Raw genomic sequence first — 13,728 nt, 5'->3', positions numbered from 1 at the left:
AGAAAAAGTGAAAAATGGCTGTTTGGCTAACAATCCTGAAGAAGGTTTCCTGAAGAAGGGCTCATGCCCGAAATGTCGATTCTCCTGCTCCTTGGATGCTGCCTGACCTGCTGTGCTTTTCCAGCAACACATTTTCAGCTCTGATCTCCAGCATCTGCAGTCCTCACTTTCTCCTGGCTAACAATCAAGCATCATTCAATTAGGCAAAAACATTTTTGCTTTCCATCTGATGTAGGAAGGAAGTGCATCACATGGGCTAGGGATGTTAGCCAAATAATTGTTAAAATGCGAGGGCCAGTCACAAGAAGAAACTTCCAGGAACTCACTCAAATCAAGTTGCCAACCCTCGACGTTAAATCAAAAGGTCCTCTCTGTCACGTCAGGTGGGCCAAATATATTCTAAAATGTATAGCATTTTGAAGAGAATCAGGAGAGGTAACCCAAATACCTCAGTCAATTACAGTCCCTCAGCAATCATTTTTGAACAAACAGGATCATCTGGTCATTTTCCTGAAAAAAAGCTTGCTGCGTGTAATTTGGATTCCACATTACAACAACAATTTCACTTAAAATGAATCACTAAATTGACTATAAAGCACTTTGTTCAGGAATTTGTGTAAGGATCATACATGCATGTCTTTATTTCTTATTGTAATTGTTTGTCTATGCTGAAGATAAACACTAACATTGACTGGTTGCAGTCATTGTCTTTTTTTTTGGATTGAAACCTTTACGTATTGCGATATAATTTATTGGTACAGTTCTACGGAGTTGTGTTACCTTCTGAAACCTCACCAAAGGAGGGTTATTTTACCACAGAGGGAATTCATAGCAGTTTTAAATTCTGTCCTCACTCAACATTCACAGGTGTTAGCACAATAAACATTATGCTCAAAAGTACCAAAGTCCCTGCTATACTTAACGCACTGCTCTCAATATGATGGATAAGTATTAGAAATATTGCCTGAAATCAATAATAATTCAGACACTGGAATAATTATTAATGCTATGAACAACAGCAAATCAATTTGCTTTTAAAACAAAAAAGTAAGTTGTCAAAATGGTGAATTGTATCAAAGTAGTCTCATTAAAAATAAAGGAAATGGAAAGCAGAAATATCAAATACATTCAGTCTTAACATAGATCATACTTGACTACATGATATGTTGAAGATTTCAGTGTCTTGAAAATACTGTGTTGAAATATATGAATGGAAAGGAGGAAAATATTTGTTGCCAAAATTGTAAGTCATGTATTTTAAGAAATACGAAAGCACGTTTTATTCCAGTTACAAAGTCAAAAAGAAGCATCTCTGCTGCAAACTGTGGTGCACAATATTAAATGCTCCCAAAGCTTAATCCCAAAGGCACAAAACTGTTTGAGCTAATGAGCCATTCATTCCAAGTACAGCTGCACACAGTTCGTTCAAAACATTAAGTAAATGTGTAAGATCACATTCTGAATCCTAAACGGTATCAACATGTGTTGCCTGTTACAGTGAAAACAAGAGGTGTAGCAAAATTCATTGCATAGTTCTATATTTATTTTCAGCAGTACAGATGCGGTTTTGGGTCCAAACAGGCATCTGTGTCTTGCATGCACATCTTTGGTGCCAGTCAGAACAGCTGTTGGTGCAGGTTGGTCATTTGTGTGGGCATTTGGAGCATACAGATTGTGATCACAGGCAGCAAGGAATGCTGATTTACTCTAGAGGAACCATGTTCACCCTGAATGCCTTTCCAAACCCGAACACTTAAATCACAATGGCCAATTCTATCTTGCACTATACATAGAGTCATAGAAATGTACAGCATGGAAACAGACCCTTCGGTCCAAACCGTCCATGCTGACCAGATCTCCCAACCCAATCTAGTCCCACCTGCCAGCACCCGGCCCATATCCCTCCAAACCCTTCCTATTCATATACCCATCCAAATGCCTCTTAAATATTGCAATTGTACCAGCCTCCATCACATCCTCTGGCAGCTCATTCCATAGACATACCACCGTGTGTGTGAAAAAGTTGCCCCTTAGGTCTCTTTTAGATCTTTCCCCTCTCACCCTAAACCCATGCCCTCTCATTCTGGACTCCCCCACCCCAGTGAAAAGACTTTGCTTATTTATCCTATCCGTGCCCCTCATCATTTTGTAAACTTCTGCAAGGTCACCCTTCAGCCTCCTCAACACTCCAGGGTAAACAGCCCCAAGTGTGTTCAATGTCTCCCCATAGCTCAAATCCTCCAACCCTGGCAACATCCTTGTAAATCTTTTCTGAACCCTTTCAAGTTTCACAACATTAATAAAAGTTGAGGAGAAAGAACAGGAGGGAAGGAGATAACCAGCACAGGCTTTTTTCTGATGAGGCTGTCTGGAAATCAGCTCATCCAACCAAGATATCACTAAGCCCAGTCCCCCAAATCCCCATTCAAGAACTATATGTTTGACTATCTTACTAAAATGAAAGATACCTCAGAATAAACATTTCCAACAAAATTTATGGATTAAATCTAGCTGTATTGCATACGAAGGTCAACTTATCATTATTCTTCATTTGTTACTGCCTGTATTCCCCGTTCCATTGCCAGTAGTACTTCAGTTCCTGTGCTTGTAGTGTGGCTGGTAGGCAGCTGCTGGCTTTTGGTTGTTGGGACTACAAGATGACCTTGCAGAACCTTCTGAAGCACCCCCGGCTGCAAATGGTTCTGTTTTGACTGAACCGCCTCAAATAATAGCAGTTCAGCCTGGCTGGACAGCAGATAACAGCACAGAAACTGGCAGAGCAGGCAGCGCTGTGAAGGCAAATGTTGTTCTCCTGGGAGAAGACAATGGGCTCAAGCTCCATGGAGCCACTGGGACTTTTCTAGACTGGTTCCTCAGCAACCCTCAATACATTGAAGGACCTTATATTGGGAGATCCTGCAAGCTCTTTTGAACATTGATTACTACAGCCAAGGTTAATGGAAGCAGATTGAGCATACGTGGTAGTAGGCTGAGTTTTTGCTGACCTCAGTTTAGTTTCAACCATGGGAATCTCATGTTGGGCAGCTGTTCCTTGTGTTGTAATGGAAGTGCTGGCCTATCATAGTTGACATTATGGTTACGTTTGCAATTGCGCTCATTGAACCGGCAACCAATTTAATGCTGGAAATGATTGGCTTTCCGTAAAGTTTGAAACCTTAGACAACATTGATGCTAGACTTTCTGTAGTCTTTCTAACTGGCTTTACAATGAACCAAACAGTTGTATTAATAACCATTGTCTTTTTCTGCACATAATTCATTTAAATTCCTTATCCAAGTTTTTAAGAGTAGAACTCATGTGTGATGTTACCATCTGGTGAGTTGGTACCTCTACCTACCCTCTAATTTGGCTGCAAGCCACTCTCCATATGCCAATCCTGCCATTAAGTGACCTTTTTAGTTGTGCAGTGTCAGTATCTGAGATATTGGCTGTGAGACAATGAGTGTTTATGTTTCTTCATCAAAAGTATCTTCTGCCTCCTCCACTTCATTACCCTGCAACTTTGTCAGACCAGTTTGCAATTCTTGGGTATCTGAAAGTTGAAAAGTACAGGGATAGCATTGTATCAAGAAGAAGAAAGAAAGCACGATGTGAGTGTTATACCAACTGTTAGTTGCATATCAGGAGAGATTGGGGAACGTGGTGGAAAATAAATCTGGAGAGAGAAATTAATTATAAGCATAATATCATTTATGAAACTGTCAACCTTGCCACTGACACATTATTCTCTATCTTCCAGTCGGGTGAGGGCTTGCAGCTATATGTGTTCCCACCATTAGGTGTAACTGTCCACCACCAAACTTTGCAGAAGACAGCGAAGTGCATCAGAGTGTAATGCAATAGATTGGAGAGATGTGGCACCCATATTTAAACAGTTAACTAAGTATGCAACCTGAGCGATGTGGATGCATAGCCTGTAACAGCAGTAACTGCATGAGGATGTGAATATTACATACAATTCGTGATTATAGAGATTGTGGCTAGGTTAGTGATAATGGGTGTAGTATGTTGAACAGCAGGCAACTGTCATCAGTGTTTTTGGTGGAAAAGCATATTTGAAAATGCATTCATTGGCTACTCATGTAATGTTATTGAACTCTGGCAGTACTGCATCCAGCTCTTTGAGCTACATTAGTGGAATCAATTGTGACATCTATCTGCTCGTACTTCCTTCACAGTGGCTACAGAACCTCATTCTCACTGCCATCAAGCTCCTTCATGGAGGACTCCTGTTCTACACTGGAATACTTTATTTTGTGACTTTCTCAAATCAAACTCATTCCCAAACTCTTCTCCAGTCAAAACACACTGCTTTTAAAAAGGTGCAATCTAACTTCAGTGAAGAGTAGCTTGAACTCTTATTTTTCTCTCAGATTTGTGTCCCTTATTCAATTGTGCAGCCACTCATCACCTTACCTAACATTTAGCTAAGTGAACAGGTAGCACACTGTAGATTAGTGTTCTCACTTGGCTGGATGATAGGTGTAATTCTGAATCACAAACCTATGTGGGTTCAATTCCCATACTGCTGAAGGCACCCGGAAGGCCCTGCTTTCTGCAATCTCCGAGGCATGCTGATCTTCACACTAAAAATTCAACACTAGCTGTGTGGATGTAATGAAGGCAATCCATAGTCCTCTGGCAGCTACAGCAACTTTCTCTGTGTGAGGTTTGCATTAGAAGCAAAAGGCAGAATTTTGTCACGAACTGTGATCTCCACAAATATTTTCAGGCCATACCAAATTTCAAAGGGAGGCTATTTCAATGAAAATCTGTTTTAAAACAAAAGTCAAAATTTTAACTAGTTTGGATTTTAACCTCTTACTTTGCCCTTACTAATTTAGAACTGAAAATGAGGAGAGCATTGTGAAAGGCATGGTAGAAATGTTAATATTATATTGTTTCAAGTAAATTGAGATTGACTCCTTTCATCCTTGATGAGTTTGACCTTGGTTTATATTAACATAATTACAGTTGCTCTCTTGTGATTCGTATGGTCCTACAGGAAATTTACTTAGCCAGCCTCAATCTATTAGAATCATAGTCAGGGTCATACTGCATGGAAACAGACCCTTCAGTCCAACCTGTCCATGCCAACCATAATCCCAAACTAAACTCGTCTTCCCTACCTGGGCTTGGCCCACATCCCTCTAACATTTCTTATTCATGTACCTATCCAAATGCCTTTTAAACATTGTAACTGTACATGCATCCACCACTTCCTCTGGAAGTTCATTCCGCACATAAACCATCCCTAGTCTTTTTTTTAAATCTTTCTCCTCTCACCTTAACTATATGTCCTCTGGTATTGAAATCCTCAACTGAGGGCAAGACTCTTGCCATTCATCTTACCTATATACCTTGGATTTTATAAACTTCTAAGGTCATCCCTCAATCTCCTATGCTCCATTAAAGGCCCTAGCCTCTCCTTTTAACTCAAACCTTCCATTCCAGTCAATATCCTGCTAAATCCCTACAGCTTAATAAGATCCTGCCAAAAGAAGGTGATCAGAACTGGATACAGACCTCCAGAAAAGGCCTCACTAACTACTAATAGATCAGCACTATTCATTGAGCTGGTCAAGTCATACCGGAGATTGTTGCTAGAGTGGTTCAGTAGCAGATGCTGAGGGAACCAAAAGAGAAAAACGTGTTTGATCTCATCCTTAGCAATCTGCTAACACAGATGCATCTGTTCATGACAGTATCTGTAAGAGTGACCACTGAATAATCCTTGTGGAGATAAAGTCTTGTGTTCATATTGAGAATACCCTTGATCATGTTGTGCATTGACTATCACAATGTTCATTGGCATAAACTTTGAACAGATCTAGCAACTCCAGACTGGGCATCCATGAGGCCTTATGGGCCATTAGCAGCAGCAAAATCATTCTTCAATACAACACAACTTCATGGCCTGGCATATCAAGGGAAAGCGAGAATTGCAGATGCTGGAGAGTCAAGAGTCAAAAAGTGTGGCACTGAAAAAGCACAGGTCAGGCAGCATCTAAGGAGGAGAGTCATCATTTTGGACATAAGCCCTTCATCAGCAATGGTTCAGGAAGGGCTTGTGCATGAAACATTGACTCTCCTACTCCTTGATGCTGCCTGACCTGCTGTGCTTTTCCAGCACCACAATTTTTCGACCCATGAACCTTCACTCTACCATCACCAAACCAGGGGATCAACCTTAGTTCTTATAATAATGCAGGAGAGAATATCAGGAGCAGCAACAGGTTACCTAAGAAGTGTCAACCTGGTAAAGCTACATCACAAGACTAGTTGGGTGTCAAACAAAGAAATAGCATATGATAGATAGAGTTAGGTGATTCCCCAACCAATGGATCAGGTCAAATCTGTGCTGTCCTGCCACATGCAGTAGTTTAATGGCAGTGGACAGTTAAAGATTTCACTAAAAGACTCCACCCTCAATGAAGGAGGAGCCCAGTACATCGGAGCATAAGGGAAGGTTGATACAGTCACAACTATCTTAACCTGGAAATATCAAACGGATGTGCTATCTTGGCCTCCTCTGATGTTCCACGAAAAGACCAGAATCTAATTAGCAAAGAACTTACTTTGCATTAGCCAAAACTACAACATATAAATCTATAATAATGAACACAATATTTAGGAGTGTCACATTGGAAATGGTTTTCCAAATCTGGAATTCAGATTGATTAAGGAGGCAGTGGACACCTACGTTCCAAAGTGGGGATTGGTCTGCTGCAGAGAGCCTTTAGAGAGAGACTGCGATGCTTGTCTTTTTAACTTTGCTTCTTGTCTTAATGCTGCATATAGCTGTAATGTAACTTTTTTCTTCATTTCTCTATTCTGTAATAAAGGATTGTACTTTAGGTACTCTGTGCCTAAGATGGTGCAGTAAGTAGTGACTTAGAAGCTTTTCACTGTAATCATTTTAGCACGTGACAAAGCTAATTCAATTCAATTCACAATTCAAAAGTTTGGATGCAGGATGAAACAGCCATTAATCTGTAAATAAGACTGTTTCAAATTGGAAATATTTAATATTTTTAACTGGATTATTACATTAAAAACCATTTAATTTTGATTGAATAACTTTGTTTTTTTTCCACAATGCACTTTGCACACATTAATGAATCCCTCTGGGCTTGTTCTACTTATATTAGTTGCAAGCTATTGGGAAGTTTTGCCTTGCTCACCTGCCTTTGGGAGTTGAAGATGAATTCTCTAGAGATTTTCTTGCCTTAGCCATAGTTGTATTTTTAAAAAAATCTTGGTCTTTCCCAGGATAATTCATAATTTGTGAATGGAATAATGATGTGCAAGTTTTTACAGCTGTTTGAATAGGACAACCTGGATGGTCTTTTTTTTTGGATGATTCTGCGTGACAGGAACCTAGCAGCTACATACAACACAGTGTCAATCAAAAAAATGTATATATTTATTGACAAATTCCTCAAGGTTTGTGAAAAACAAAATCTTTGATTATAATGAATAAAAGTAATATCTACACAGTGATAGAATAATAGAATCCCTACAGGGGAATTATAGGAGTATTGTTGTGTGGTAAGGTGGATTTCTCTGGGCACTCATCCTGGAAGTATGTTTAGAAGTAATAAAAAGAATCAAAGTAGTCTGTAAGAAAGATTGACATCAAATTTATAATTCATTAAATACAAAGAATTAACCACCAATAAAAGATTAATAAAATATATTAATATGCTGCTGCACTTTGAATGCTCTATGAAAGCAGTCTGACAATATTAAAGATTCTTGAAAGCTTACATAGCAACAAATTACTGTACAATTCTGGCTGTTTAGGGCAAATTTTCAACTTTGGCACAGAACCTAATGAATCAAGTCACCCATCCATGGTGGTTCACTGACAATCAGACAAAATCAGTAGACTGGACAATCTGCTCCAAAAGGCTTCTGTTTAATCGCATAAATGAAGAAGGTTAACTATTTACAGTTAGTAAGTACTTATTCCATGTGTAAGAGATACCTATTGCTATTGGGGGTAGGTTGGGGAGTTAGGAGTTGTGATGGACTTGTATTGTTAAGATTGAACTGAATTTTCTCTCAACACTTACAACACAATGTCCTCTGCTCCAAAACTTTAATTTAGATAAGTGTGAGGTGCAGCAGTTTGGAAAGGCAAATCAGGGCAGGACTTACACACTTAATGGTAAGGTCATGGGGAGTGTTGCTGAACAATGAGACCTTGGAGTGCAGGTTCTGAGCACCTTGAAAGTGGGTCTCAGGTAGATAGGATAGTGAAGGTGGCGCTTTGTTTGCTTTCCTTTTTTGGTCAGAGCATTGAGTATAGGAGTTGGGAGATCATGTTTCAACCATACATGTCATTGGCTTGGCCATTTTTGGAATATTGTGTGCAATTCTGGTCTCCCTCCTATAGGAAGGATGTTGTGCAACTTGAAAGGGTTCAGGAAAGTTTTAGCAGGATGTTGCCAATGTTCGAGGATTTGAGCTACAGGGAGAAGCTGAATAGGCTGGGGCTATTTTCCCTGGTGCATCAGAAACTGAAGGCTGACCTTAGAGATTTATAAAATCATGAGGGACATGGATAGGATAAATAGACAAGGTCTTTTCCCTTGGTTGTGGCAGCCCAGAACTAGAGGGCATAGGTTTATAGTGAGTGGGGAAAGATATAACAGAGACCTAAGGGACAACGCAGAGGGTGGTGCATGTTGGAATGCGCTGCCAGAGGAAGTGGTAGAGGCTGGTACAATTACAACACTTAAAAGGCCACTGGATGGGTATATGAATAGGAAGGGTTTAGAGGTCTATGAGCTAACTGTTAGCAAATGGGATTAGATTAATTAGGATATCTGGTTGGCATGAACAAGTTGAACCAAAGGGTCTGTTTCTGTGCTGTACATCTCTAGGACTCTATGTTGTGGGGCTGTAGAAGTAAAGCTGTAAAGATGGATGTATTAAATAAGCAAAAATCTAGTTCATTGTTCTTGTATTATCTCATCTATTTGGTCACTGACTCTCATACTCCTTATTGCAGGGATGTACACTTAAGTGTGGCATCATGCTACAAAATGTATTGCCATGTAATTGACAGAAGGTATTTACCTTCTGTTTCTTTTCTACTTTTTAGGCATGCTGAAGAATCACTTAATCAGAAAAGGGAGGATAACACAACAAGGCAGAATACAGAGGGGAAGTGATGGTTACACTATAGGAATTTATGTGCCAGAGTGCCCATGCACATCTTTCCTGTGCCGGAGGGCTCGAGAGAGAGTTAAATTTCACGTCCTTGCTAAAAATGAGCTACTGGAGTATGAACACCTTCCAGTTGCATGAGAACAGAACCTGAAAATTCCGATGTTGTATTTTGAGTGACCTAGTTTCTAATCTGTACATAACTACAGATTAGAGAACCACCACAAAGTACATTAAAACATCAGGCATATCTACACCAGCATTAGTGAGAAGACTCCTTCAGAGCATAGATATTCCATATAGGTGCTGCTACAGAGCCCATAAAGTTGAATCTCTAAGGTTCTCTGACTTGAAGCAGGTGGATTAAGTGATGAGAATTTAGTGGTTCATAGTTGCCCAGACAACAAAGATTTTAAAATAGGGGCATTCTACCTATTTAACACATACTTTCATAGAGAACTACAGTCTAACTAACTCTTAAAATGACTCTAGGCAGTCTGCTACCACTATTAATAGCACCTCCCCCACCACCAAACCAGCTTGCACACACATCAGACATTAAGCATTCTGTGGAAAGCGGTTTCCTGGCGTAATACCTGAACTTGTCTTTTGCCAGTTATGCTGATGTCACTTTAACCTGGCTAATTGGGTGTCATTGATAACTTATTGGCTGGACAAAATGATTAGCGCAATGGAAACTTGAAGAACATGAATCAAGGAGTTAGAGGATCCAACATGATGGATGCAGCATTGGAGGCCATAGTGATACAGATGGGTCCCCTTCCTTTGGAGCAGAAAGCTTAGGTACACACTGTTCTAGATTAACCTCACTCAGAAACATCTGAAGATCTGCAGGCTGTATTGTTTTTTGCAGTTCTGGTTTCTTCCCAAGTTCATCCAAGCTGTACAGACTTTTGAGGGCTCCCTTGCTGCGCTACTGTGGCTTTCGATGCCTCAAATGGGAAGCTCAGCAGCATTTCCAGTTCTATAATTCAGAATATCAATGAAATAGTTGATGCCCTCTTCAACCTTGTGGATCCTGTCAACCTGAATGATTGCAGTGCCTTTTCATTCTGCTACACTTTTCCCAACAGGGCAAGTGTTCATCCTAGGAATAAAACATCAGTGGCCTGCTTACAAATTAGGGCATTGCAAATTTACCTTGTGGTCGGTTAGTGAGTATGTAAAAGAGAAGTGGATGGCAACTGCATCATTGACTGCCACTAGTCAGCTCACCATTTACTGCAAATCTCAAATATTACGTCATTAGTAAACCTAACTACATTGAACACAGATTAATAAAGGTGATTGTTATAGAAATTTTAACCAAGGTCCATGATCATAGTCTGTGTGCAGAGACTGCACTGGGTGCAGATAAACCTCATTGCTATCCATCTTTTCATCTTCCCTGCCTCAATATGACACAGGAATATAGAATTCACCATCAAAAGAGAGTGTCAGAATTGGTGACTAAATTAGAAACATGACAAATGAGCTGAATGATTGCCTTCATCCAAAGTAATGATTTTGTTAATGACACTAGTTATTTCCTATGACAAGATTTGGACTGGAACAGTCAAAATCTTGCAGTCAGTCAGTTATCCTTACCTCTGGGTGTCAATTTGTTGCTGCCATTGCAAACATCTGACTAGAAAGCAAAAAAGCACTCCCAAAAGATTCATTCCAATTCAATAAATGTGACTGCATGTTACATCTCAAACTTGGAATTGACCTACTATGAGCAAGTATGTAAGAAATAGAAGTGGGCAGAAATCATACAGCTTTGCCCTGACATTCAATACATTTGGATCTGATCCTCTGCCAGAACCCCTGTCCACTCCACATGTTCCTCAATTCAGTGAAAGACAGAATTCCTCAAACGCAAGAATGTTGAAACACCAGGAAAAACCAATGAGTCTCTGTCCATCTCTATCTAACTTTCTTAGCATATATCCCTTTTTATCCCTCACGCATTTCTAGCTTTCCTTTCCAAAGGTATCTCTACCAAATGCTCCAATTACTCCTCGAGATTGTACACTTCACACTCTTAGTCTCTCAACACTCTTGAAATAAAAAATATTTCTTCCGAATGCCCTTTTGAATTTATTACATAACTATCTTTCATTGATGTTCTTTATGTTTCCTCTCTCATTTCTACTCTAGAAATATTTATATTTTAGTTAATGAAATGGTTTCAGAAGTTAAAAGACCTTTATCAGTTCACTCTCAACCTTTTTTGCAAAGGAAAGAATGCCAGCCTGAATATTCTGGTCCTGTGTCAGATCTTCACTAATTTTATAAGCTGGAGACTAGAACTGTGCAAAGTATGGTCTAATAAAAATGCGAAACAAGTGCATCAGGAATTCCTCAGTTTTCAATTCTTTCAACTTAAATAAATCTCAGTACTTGGCTTAGATCATAGAGATGTACAGCACAGAAACAGACCCTTCGGTCCAACTTGTCCATGCCGACCAGATATCCCAAACCAATCTAGTCCCACCTGCCAGCACCCGGCCCATATCCCTACAAACCCTTCCTATTCATATACTCATCCATATGCCTTTTAAATGCTGCAATCATACCAGCCTCCACCACATCCTCAGGAAGCTCATTCCATACACGTACCACCCTCCGTGAAAATGTTGCCCCTTAGGTCTCTCTTATATCTTTCCCCACTCACCCTAAACCTATGCCCTCTAGTTCTGGACTCCCCCACCCCAGGGAAAAGATTTTGTCTATTTATCCTATCCATGCCCCTCATGATTTTATAAAGGCAAAATCCAGTAATCCTATAAAGGTCACCAGCTCAGCCTCTGACACTCTAGGGAACACAGCCCTAGCCTATTCAACTCTCCCTTTAGCTCAAATCCTCCAACCCTGGCACCATCCTTGTAAATCTTTTTTTAACCCTTTCAAGTTTCATTTCATTTAAGCCTAATTTTACATAGGATTTTTTTTTTTAAAAGAGCTGATTTTACAGAAATGATGAAAACAATAAGATGTAGGAATAAAATGGATTGTAACTTGTGTATGGAAACTTCCTGTGATTATTGTGCAATCCTCAGATTTCAGTCGACTACAAGCCAACTACAAGAAAGTAGGGGTTGGGCAAGCAGCTTACCTATATTGCACAATAATTTACTTGCAAGAACAGGCCAGGAGAGAGTTTCCTAACTTTCTTGTGCTTACACTGAAAAACATATTCATTTTTCATAGTGTTTCCAACAGAGCATTCACAACTCCGTTTTTGAGGGAATTAACTTTGTATTTGCTGCCAGACAATATCCCATATATCATTCGAAAACTAAATGATGATAAATCTTCCATCTACTTGATATTTTGTTCACACAATACTATGATTTGATACATGTCATTTTCCATTAAACATTTCTTACCTTCAGTACTTTCACCCTTGAGTGGGGAAGGTGGTGTCCTGGAAATGGTCACTTTGTTATAGCTTCATTGTTCAAGCGGCATAGAAAATGTATGTCCACAAGAACATTACATATGAAGTCTGATTCCAATGCGTATTCTGCAAGAGATCAATTGCAAAGACATAAAGGAACCATAGTTTGATTATTCAAGCTGGTTACATTCCATAAGCAGACCCAATTGGATTACTGGATTTTGCTTAATACACCATCTGATTAACAAATCAACATATGAAATTCTCCCAGCTGAGGATTCCCATACAAGAGAAGAATGTTAGCTGCAAAATTAGCACCGCACAGAGGATTCCAACATTTGGCTTGCAAAGGGAAAAGGACATTAAATTAATTTTAAATTACTAACTTGTCAATCTATTGTCAATTAAGAGTGGCCAGGCATGAGGCAGACTTGAAAGAAAGCTGAAGCCAGGGCCACCAGAGTGCATGGACATTCTGAACTGTCTTAAATGTTGGGCAAGGTCAGTTTCTATTTTTAAATTTGTAAAAGATCACAGGATACCACTTCAGCAGCCTGATGGGAGCAAGGAACTTAGGGAGGCAAGGGAGGGAAACCATTACAAAACTAAAGTAAAATAAAATGTCAACACAAGCAGAACTTGGAATTTCTTTCAGCTTTATCAATAAATATAATTTAGTTTGGGGCATTGTTTGTAATTGCACAATTCAAAGAATTAATATATTATACATTTTTAATAGCACAAGACACAGTAAGAAATCAGACATGGCTATTGGTCTATTTTCTTCTAAGAATCACAAACCCAAATCATTAACAGGTTTTATTTTTAAACTAATGCTGAAGCATTCCACATTCATTTTTCTCCTCATGAGACACCTTTATAACAGATTTTTACTTCCATACATTCAAGGGTCTTCATACTCAGCACTGTTGTATAATCAATTAGAATAAATGTGATAAGGTTTTTTTAAACTAAAAGGCTGTGATTGAAAACTGTCATATCTAAAACCTCTCATGCTAATATCAAAAATCTGTAAGAGCTTCTTTTGATAAATGAAAGCTATCAAAAATGCAAGCACCAAAGCATTGGAGGATGAAATAATCTCTGCCGCATGCAAAAGCACA

General features: G+C 39.3%; 1 protein-coding gene across 6 annotated transcripts in view; it reads right to left on the bottom strand.

The window, feature by feature from the left end:
- Positions 1-13,728, bottom strand: part of LOC122560108 (extracellular sulfatase Sulf-2-like) — a 305,717-nt gene that overhangs the window by 229,953 nt on the left and 62,036 nt on the right. For all 6 annotated transcript variants that reach the window (XM_043710352.2, XM_043710348.2, XM_087994899.1 and 3 more), the window contains exon 2: positions 12,594-12,730. The gene's annotated coding sequence lies outside the window, so the exon portion shown is untranslated. The remainder of the gene's footprint in view (positions 1-12,593; positions 12,731-13,728) is intronic.

This window comes from Chiloscyllium plagiosum, unplaced genomic scaffold, assembly GCF_037043375.1.
Source record: "Chiloscyllium plagiosum isolate Xiang-an unplaced genomic scaffold, Cpla_swu_hap1 HiC_scaffold_15, whole genome shotgun sequence".
NCBI lineage: Eukaryota > Metazoa > Chordata > Chondrichthyes > Orectolobiformes > Hemiscylliidae > Chiloscyllium > Chiloscyllium plagiosum.
The sequence above is the reverse complement of the archived record's forward strand: the minus strand, read 5'-3'. Positions and strand labels throughout refer to the sequence as shown.